The sequence below is a fragment of the Pocillopora verrucosa genome, chromosome 5 (assembly GCF_036669915.1).
Source record: "Pocillopora verrucosa isolate sample1 chromosome 5, ASM3666991v2, whole genome shotgun sequence".
Taxonomy (NCBI): domain Eukaryota; kingdom Metazoa; phylum Cnidaria; class Anthozoa; order Scleractinia; family Pocilloporidae; genus Pocillopora; species Pocillopora verrucosa.
In genome coordinates, this window is record NC_089316.1 from 28,777,297 (window position 1) to 28,785,316 (window position 8,020).

General features: G+C 51.2%; 2 non-coding genes and 2 pseudogenes across 2 annotated transcripts; 1 reads left to right on the top strand and 3 right to left on the bottom strand.

The window, feature by feature from the left end:
- Positions 1–510: 510 nt before the first annotated feature.
- On the top strand, positions 511–629 carry LOC136281466 (5S ribosomal RNA). The gene has a single exon (XR_010717786.1). It is a non-coding gene; the product is annotated as a 5S ribosomal RNA (ribosomal RNA).
- A 983-nt stretch (positions 630–1,612) lies between these two features.
- Positions 1,613–1,776, bottom strand: LOC136281380 (U1 spliceosomal RNA). The gene has a single exon (XR_010717729.1). It is a non-coding gene; the product is annotated as a U1 spliceosomal RNA (small nuclear RNA).
- A 604-nt stretch (positions 1,777–2,380) lies between these two features.
- Positions 2,381–3,450, bottom strand: LOC136280897 (uncharacterized; annotated as a pseudogene).
- A 4,445-nt stretch (positions 3,451–7,895) lies between these two features.
- LOC136281429 (U2 spliceosomal RNA) lies at positions 7,896–8,020 on the bottom strand (annotated as a pseudogene).

Genomic DNA, 8,020 nt, shown 5'->3' on the forward strand with positions numbered 1-8,020 from the left:
CGATGCCGAAGCATGCCCTGGGTGAGGGGGGTGGTCGAGGGATCCTTCCCACGGTTTATGGTGGATAGTAGCAGGTCGCCCCCACAAGCCCTTGCGAGTCCCGCAGACGGTCCCAGAGGCTGACCCGTTTGGTATCTCCTCACTGTAAGATTTTAAAGCCAGATACACGCACCTACGGAGCTAAAACATTGTATAATAGGTTTTTAGGACACGTTATGTCTCTTGGGACCCCTCCCTCCCCTCCCTAGGGAATAGTGCTTCAAATCGATGCTCCTCAATGTGTTAACTGGGTTGAGGAAAATACATTAGGGTTAGGTAACGACTTCGGGGTTAGGGTAACCATTTCTTAGGGTTAGGGTAACAATTTCTTAGGGTTAGAGTATCGATTTCTTAGGGTTAGAGTAACGAAACTAGGGCTTTAGAATTTCAAATTCGCCTACACTCAGGGATGTGGCCGCTTTACAGCCTGAACCTGGCCGATAACAAGCAGAATTTCGACCCCATTTCCTCGTCTACGACCATACCACAGGGAAAGCACCGGTTCTCGTCCGATCACCGAAGTTAAGCCCTGTCGGGCGGGGTTAGTACTTGGATGGGTGACCGCCTGGGAATACCCCGTGTTGTAGGCTTCAATTTTTTGTCTTGCGAACATCTCTAAACGTTTTATCCCAATAAATAGCTCTCCATACACCACAATTTCACATAGAGAGCCGTAGGTGAGTGAGGAACAAAATCAAAGCAAAAAACGAGGGGGGGAAAACACCTTTTTGTCAAAAATCGGCCAGCTAATGGCGAAAACTCTAGTGCGATCGACTTTTCTTACAGAGCGCGCGCGAGCGAGTGAGCACGCGCGAGATGAACAGTTTATGATGTCAAATTCTACTTCTGTGATATCAAATCATTCCAAATAACGAACGAAAAAATGAATAGGAAAAAAACGCACACTTCTGAGACGCAGTTTTAAGCCATCGTGACGTGGCAAAACACTCGCACACTTCCAAGAGGAGGCGCGCGAAAAACGGCACTGAAAGTCGACAATGGTTGGATTCAGACTGCAAACGAATCGGGAAAAAGGTTCGATACTTTTACTACTCTGCTAGTTTGTTTCCTTCCCTCGTTCATTCGTTCACTCGCTTGCTCGCACAAAGGATACACTAACGATAGCAATAGCATTTCTAAAAGCGGCTCCAGTGACAATAAAACCGCTCAAAAGGTTCAAAGTGTACTCACGGTCCAAGTCGAATGCCCTTCTATGCTCGCTCGCTCGGTCGATCGGCCGTTTGGTTTCCTTTCATTTCCTTTCCCTTCGCGCGCATAGCACAGCACGGCACGGCACGCACAACCTGCAAATACAAACGAACAGGACTTTACACACAATAGAGCAGACAGGCCTTGAACAAAAACAGCCAGCAAAGTTACGCACCGCCCCGAAACTCACCTTGTTTCCTTCCTCCAGTCTCTCCAATGCACTTCTACCCCTCCAAACGTGCCAACACCTTGGCCAGTTGTGCGTCCTTTGCTTTCTTTGCAAGTCTACCGGTCCACTGCAAAAGCAAAAATACCCTCGATAGTCAGTAAGAGGGCCATATAGACATAGTTTGGATGACTTTTGCGGGGACGAGCGCGAACGCAGGTCCCCACTACCAGAAATTATACGCTCGAGTTACCCACATTTGGGGTAATCGCAAGGGTCAACCCAGTCGAAGTGCAATGAAAGGGCCTCGCCTTGAGAGGACTGCCTCCTTGATCACAGTACCTCCCGCGTCAGGTAAGTTTTTTTATATTTAAGGTGAACGGCCAGGCTCCCGTGAGGGCGGTGCAATGCCTGCCGATCTCAGACCTAATCCAACCCATGGCTGAAAGTGCAATGCCTTAGGGTTGGGTCCACCATAAACCGAGGGTCACCAGACACCAACTTCGTTGGGGAATCGAACCCCACCTCGCCAAAATTAACACACACACTCCAAAAATTGAACACACTCCTTTCAAAACACCGCGATACAAAAAGAAACAGACACTACTGACACCAGAACCCTCGCACAGTACACCAGTTAAGGAGACCCAGTGCAGGGGGTCACACTACCGGATACAACACCGACCGCCCAGATTAGGGCCATGCATCACAAAAAACCTCCGTGCAGTACACCAATAAAGGAGACCCAGCACAAGAGGACACAGAACAAGAACAAAACGAACACAATGCCCAGATTAGGGCCATGCAGCAGAAACCTCCGTGCAGTACACCAATCAAGGAGACCCAGCACCGGAGGACACAGAACAAAACAAACGAAATGCCCAGATTAGGGCCACCCAACACAGAACACAAACAGACAAAAACCACAATGCCCAGATTAGGGCCATGCAGCGCGCGGGAAACCGGTTACAGGGCAAGGGAGAGGTGACCATCTGAAACGGTGGCGACGACTCCACGGGCACCCCACTGACGGTGGAAGAAGCGACGACGGCGAGCGGACTGAAACCGCTTGAAGAAAATGGGTAGATGGAATCTCAAACGAGACTTCACCCTCGCGATCACCGCAGCAGCGCCGGGACGAACAGCACGAAAACGAAAGTCGTTACGGGATTGCCAGATGAAATATTTACAAAGGTTCAACAAATACACAAAGACCCGGGGAGTGACAATCAGCTCATCAGAGCTGAAACCGAAGAGAACATGCCGACAAAGAAGAGCAGGACACATAAAAGAAAAACTGAACAACAGAGACTGAAGCCAGGAGAGAACACTCTGGGCAAGGGGGCAGAAGAAGAACAAATGCTCCAAAGACTCCACAGAAGACCCACAAAAACAAGAAGGGGGAATGGGCAATCCAAAGGAAACAAGACGCTGTGCGGTGTATAAGACGCCGTGCGCAATCTTCCAACATAGATCGGCGACTTGACGATCGAGATCAAAAAAGGTCAGCGAGCGCCACGTGGATGGCCAATCCAGCGAACCATACACTGGGAAAAACTTTCCCACGCAATGCGGCGGAACCATGTTCTCAGATAAGAGGTACAGATAGCAGCTTTTGTGGACATAACAGCCACAGGGCAACAAACATGAGGGCAGGACGAACCAAAAACGAGAGAGTTACGGGCCGTGGCGAAGGAACCATTGAGGCCCCGCCAGGCCAAAAGAAGGGAGGAATAGAAAGGTGGCAATACCCTGGGATCAAAACAAAACGGCCTGGAAAAAACGACAGAGGGCGAAACACCAAAGGACGACACAAACCAGAATGACATGAGTGAGGACCAACCAGCGGAAGAGGAGGCGAACCTCCGCACCCACTGGCCGAGAAGGGCCCACACCTTGTACTGCACACTAACAACAGAGAAACCACCAAAAAGAGAGGACTGAATCACGACAGAGCGAGAGACGAGCTCCCGCTTGCCGGACCAGAAGAAAGAGAAAGCTAAAGAAGAGAGCTCTTTCGCCACCCAGGCGGGCATGTGGACCAAAGATGCCACATACCACACCCGAGAAAGGGCAAGAGCATTGATAACCAGGGCTTTGCCACGAAAAGACAAACAACGAGAACGCCACGATTTGAGAACATGGTCCACCGCATCAATACGGGGACGCCAGTTATCAACATCCAGATCTCCAGCACCAATAAAAACACCCAAAACCTTAATTTTACAAGAAGACCACTCAGGGCAACTGGAGGGTCAGTGCGACCACACCAGCCCCCCAACCAAAGACCCTTGGATTTAACCTGGTTTAACTTGGACCCAGAGGCTCTTTCAAAAAGAGCGTAGGTCTCAAAAACCGCTTCAATTGCATCATCCGAAGAAACAATAAACGACGTGTCATCAGCATATTGCGAAATGGGCGAAAGAGGGGGAAAGCCGGGAAAGTGCAGACCAGGAATGCGGGCATTGCAGCGGATGTTGGCTGCAAGAACCTCAGATACGAGGACATACAGAAGGGGGGACAAGGGACAACCCTGTCTCACCCCCCGCGAAAGATCGAAAAAGCCCGAGATGTAGCCGTTGACATTAACACTGGACTGAACACTGCGATAGAAAAGATCCACCCAGGCGACAAAAGACGGACCGAAGCCCATTGCCACGAGAGTGGAACGCATAAAACCCCAGTCCACACGATCGAAGGCCTTCTCTTGATCGAGGGAAAGAATGGCCACTGGAGTCCCAGAAGAGGAAGCAAACGCGGCCACATCCCGCAGGAGGGCCACGTTCTCACCGATGTAACGGCCAGGGACCCCACAAGTCTGGTCCTCCGCCACTAAAAGATGGATGACCTTTAACAACCGGCCAGCAATGGCTCTAGACGCAAGCTTATAGTCGACGTTGAGGAGGGTGATCGGCCGCCAGTTGCGGGGATCTAACCGATCACCCTTCTTGAAAGACAGGGAAATAACACCTCTGCGCTGAGAGAGAGAGAGACAGCCAGAATCGAAAGAAGAGTTAAGAACAGAGACAAGGTCGGAACCCAGAACGGACCAGAACTTCAGATAGAACTCCATGGGAAGGCCATCCAGCCCGGGGGCCTTACGCCTGGCCATCCCACGGAGAGCAACCAGAACCTCCTCCACGGAGAGGTGACCCTCGCAAAGGGAGGACTGATCATCAGGGAGAGAAGATGACAAATTCCCCAAGAGATCAGTCTGGATGCGAGGGTCAACCGAGGAGGCAGAGAAGAGACCGGAAAAGAAAGATGACCAAGAAGCACAAAGATCACGAGGGGAGGAGACAATAGAGTCGTCCTCATCCCTCAGCGCAGAGATCCACCTATCAGAGCCACGCTTCCGTTCGAGGCGGAAGAAGTACGATGAGGAAGATTCCCCCTCTTCAACCCACTTTGCACGAGAACGAACTTGAGCTCCCTTGGCCACATGGGAGTCAAGAGCAGCCAATTCGGCCAGAGCCGAATGATAAGGGCCGAGACATGATGATGAGCCTAGATCAACTTTGGCTTTAAGGTGATCGATCAACCGGACCAAAAGGTCCCGGAGACGTGACCGAGCACCAGCCTTCTCACAACAATAGCGAATCGTAAGTCCCTTGATCAAACTCTTCCCCCCATCCCACCACTTCACCAAGGAGGGAAAGCGGGCGACAGAGTTTCGCCACGACCGCCACGCGTTTGATATTAACTCCACGTACTCAGGGTCATCAAGAACGGAGATGTTCAACTTCCAGATGCCTGGACCAGGGGGAACAGCGTCCGGGATGGAACAAGAAAGAAAGACACCACAGTGATCAGAGAAGGGACAGGGGACGAAGGAACAAGAAGAGACAGAGGGCACCCACGAAAAAGGAACACCAAAAAGGTCAATACGAGAGGCAAGACTGCCATCCCACCTGGTCCAGGTAAACCCAACAGAAGAGGGGTGGAGATACCTCCATATGTCCACCACACAGCAGTCGTCGAAAAGATATTTAAGGGAGGAAGAGCTATCGCGAGAGGAGACAGAGGGATCAGAGCCAGCCCGATCAACGGAGCGATCAAAGACCTCATTGAAGTCACCACAGAGAATCGTGGGGACCGCGGGATCGATCTTGGAATGGAGGTCTCCAAAGAACTGGTCCCGCGCAGGGTTGCGGTTAGGTGCGTAAACACAACAAACACGAAAAGAGCTACCGAAAAAAGAGAATTCAACCTGCAGGTAACGACCAGAAACATCACACCAAGAGTTGACCAGAGACAACGAAGGACGAAACAAAACAATACAACCACACGAATGAGACGACCCAGGAGAGACAACAGCAGAAAAACCGGAAGAGCGAAACCACAAAGAACACTCAGAAGGTGATAGACAGTGGGTCTCCTGGAGGCAGACAACGTCTGCCCCAACAGGGAGAGACCGCAACCACTGCACCAAACCAGCTCTTTTGGACTGATCTCTGATCCCATTACAATTCAATGACAGGATAGAAAACATGATGAGAAAAAGAAAAAAGGCACCCATAACGTTATCAGGAAGGGGGGCCCCGGCTAGAAGCTGTCCTGGCGGCCAGAGACACACTCGCAGGGAGCGAGTGGCAACCGGGAGGCCCAGAAGTCTTCTTAGAGATTTTCGACTTGCCCCGCTCATTCGAAGATGAGCCAGGAGCGAAGCCCGACGGTGCTGCCGAGTCCTCCAAAGGAGGCTTTGGAGCCGACCGCTTGCGATGGTTAGAGGCAGGCATCATCTCGGCATCCACAGACGAAGCGGGAGAAACCTCCACACTAGCGTCAGGGACAGGCTCACCCAAAACATTACTAATTAAATCAGCTGATGAGCAGCTTTTTGGCCCATTATCAGCAATAGCTTTTCCATTATCTAGCTTATTTATATTAATAGCATTGCTTGCAGAGCTTGCAGCACAAATAGAACTGTTGCTTACATTAACACTAGCATTACTACTATTGCTTACTTTACAGCTATCGCTTATTACACTAAAAGCATTATCTATAACATTTGCATTACCATTGTTAATTATATAGCCTTGACTATTTAGCACGGTGCTAGCAGCGCTGCTATCCCCACACACACTCGAATTAGGTTCGCTCTCAGGAACCGAGACGGGGGTAACCCCACCGTCCAAAGAAACACCCCCACCAGATGAAGGGGGGGCAGGAGAAGAAAGGGTCTGGCTAGATGGGCCAACCCCCGCCACAGAAACGGGTTCTGTATGATGAGCTTCAACGACCGGGGGCCCTCCACCAGCGGACTCACCCGGCTCAGAAACAGGCAGACCACGATTGGGCAATGGGCCCCAGGCACCCCCCCCATAGAAACCTGAACGATCAGGGCAGTCGCGGGCCATATGCCCCTGTTGCCGGCAGTGGAAACAACGACCCTTGTTAGGGCACTTGGCAGCCACATGGCCCACCTCCCGGCACACATCACAGGTGACCGGCTGGCCCCTGTACCAAATCTTACACCGCACCCCCCCAATCACAAGGGATCGCGGGATGGGGGATGAGCGAACCATTTTAACCACCCGGGTACCCGTGTGAATACCCGGGAGGCCCACCCACGTCTGGTACGAGATACCCTCAACCGAACCAAAATCGGACAGGACCCTATGTACTGGGCCATCACTGTTTTCATAGGGGAAATTGTACACAAGCACCTTCTCTACCGGAGGGGCAGGGGAGACCACTTCACATTCAACTCCAAAGATCCGGATAGATCCCTCGTCCTGAAAGTCCGCCTTAGCGGCTTCCCCACCCTCTTCGAATGTCACCCGGGCAATACGGTTCGGGCACTGCTGAATGGCCACCACTTCAAAATCCGCCTCCTTTGCAAAATAATCCCGAAGAGCTTTGGCAGTGTCGAAAATCGACGTACCCTCAGGGAAAACACCCAATTTAATGTCGATAGAACGTGTAAGAGCACGTGGGATAACCATCATGAAGGGAACGCAAAAAAGGGCCCAAAAAAGGGGCACACCCTAGGTCCTGTACTATCCCCAAACGGGATGGGTGGCCAGAGAACAAAGAAAGAAACCACCAAGTTTTCCCTCCCGGCAGGTACTCACTTGGGGTAGAGAAAACAAAACACAGAAATACTTACAGGAATCCGGCCCAAAAAAAGAACACAATGGCGAAGTCACCCTTCCAAATGATAATCCTGAATTCACGATCCGAACTTGAAGAAAGGATTCGCGCAAGATACTATAACGCAGGCAAAAACCCGCGTCAGGTAAGTATGCTTTTTCAGCGTCTGCCCTCGGTGAAAAAATCCACTTACCCCTAGGTCCTTGTGGTAGTGCTTTGCGCACTTCAGAAAACGTAGGCCAGCGGCCGTTCCTGCCATTGTCTGTTGTCTGAATTATCATCCCTCTTTCACCTCTTCCCCCTCTAAGGGCGGGCGGGGCTCCTGTAAACATAAAAGAATGCTATACCGTTGACTTTGTTTTGGATTGAATGTGTCTTCCCCAGAGGGAAGTGGGCCGCACTCGGAGGTAGTGCTATACCGAGGCAACCCGTGGCTGGGACGAGGCAAGCCTCTTTTCCACAGCCCAGTTCCAAAAATCAGTTTAATATATGAGCTGCTCAATGAGCAGC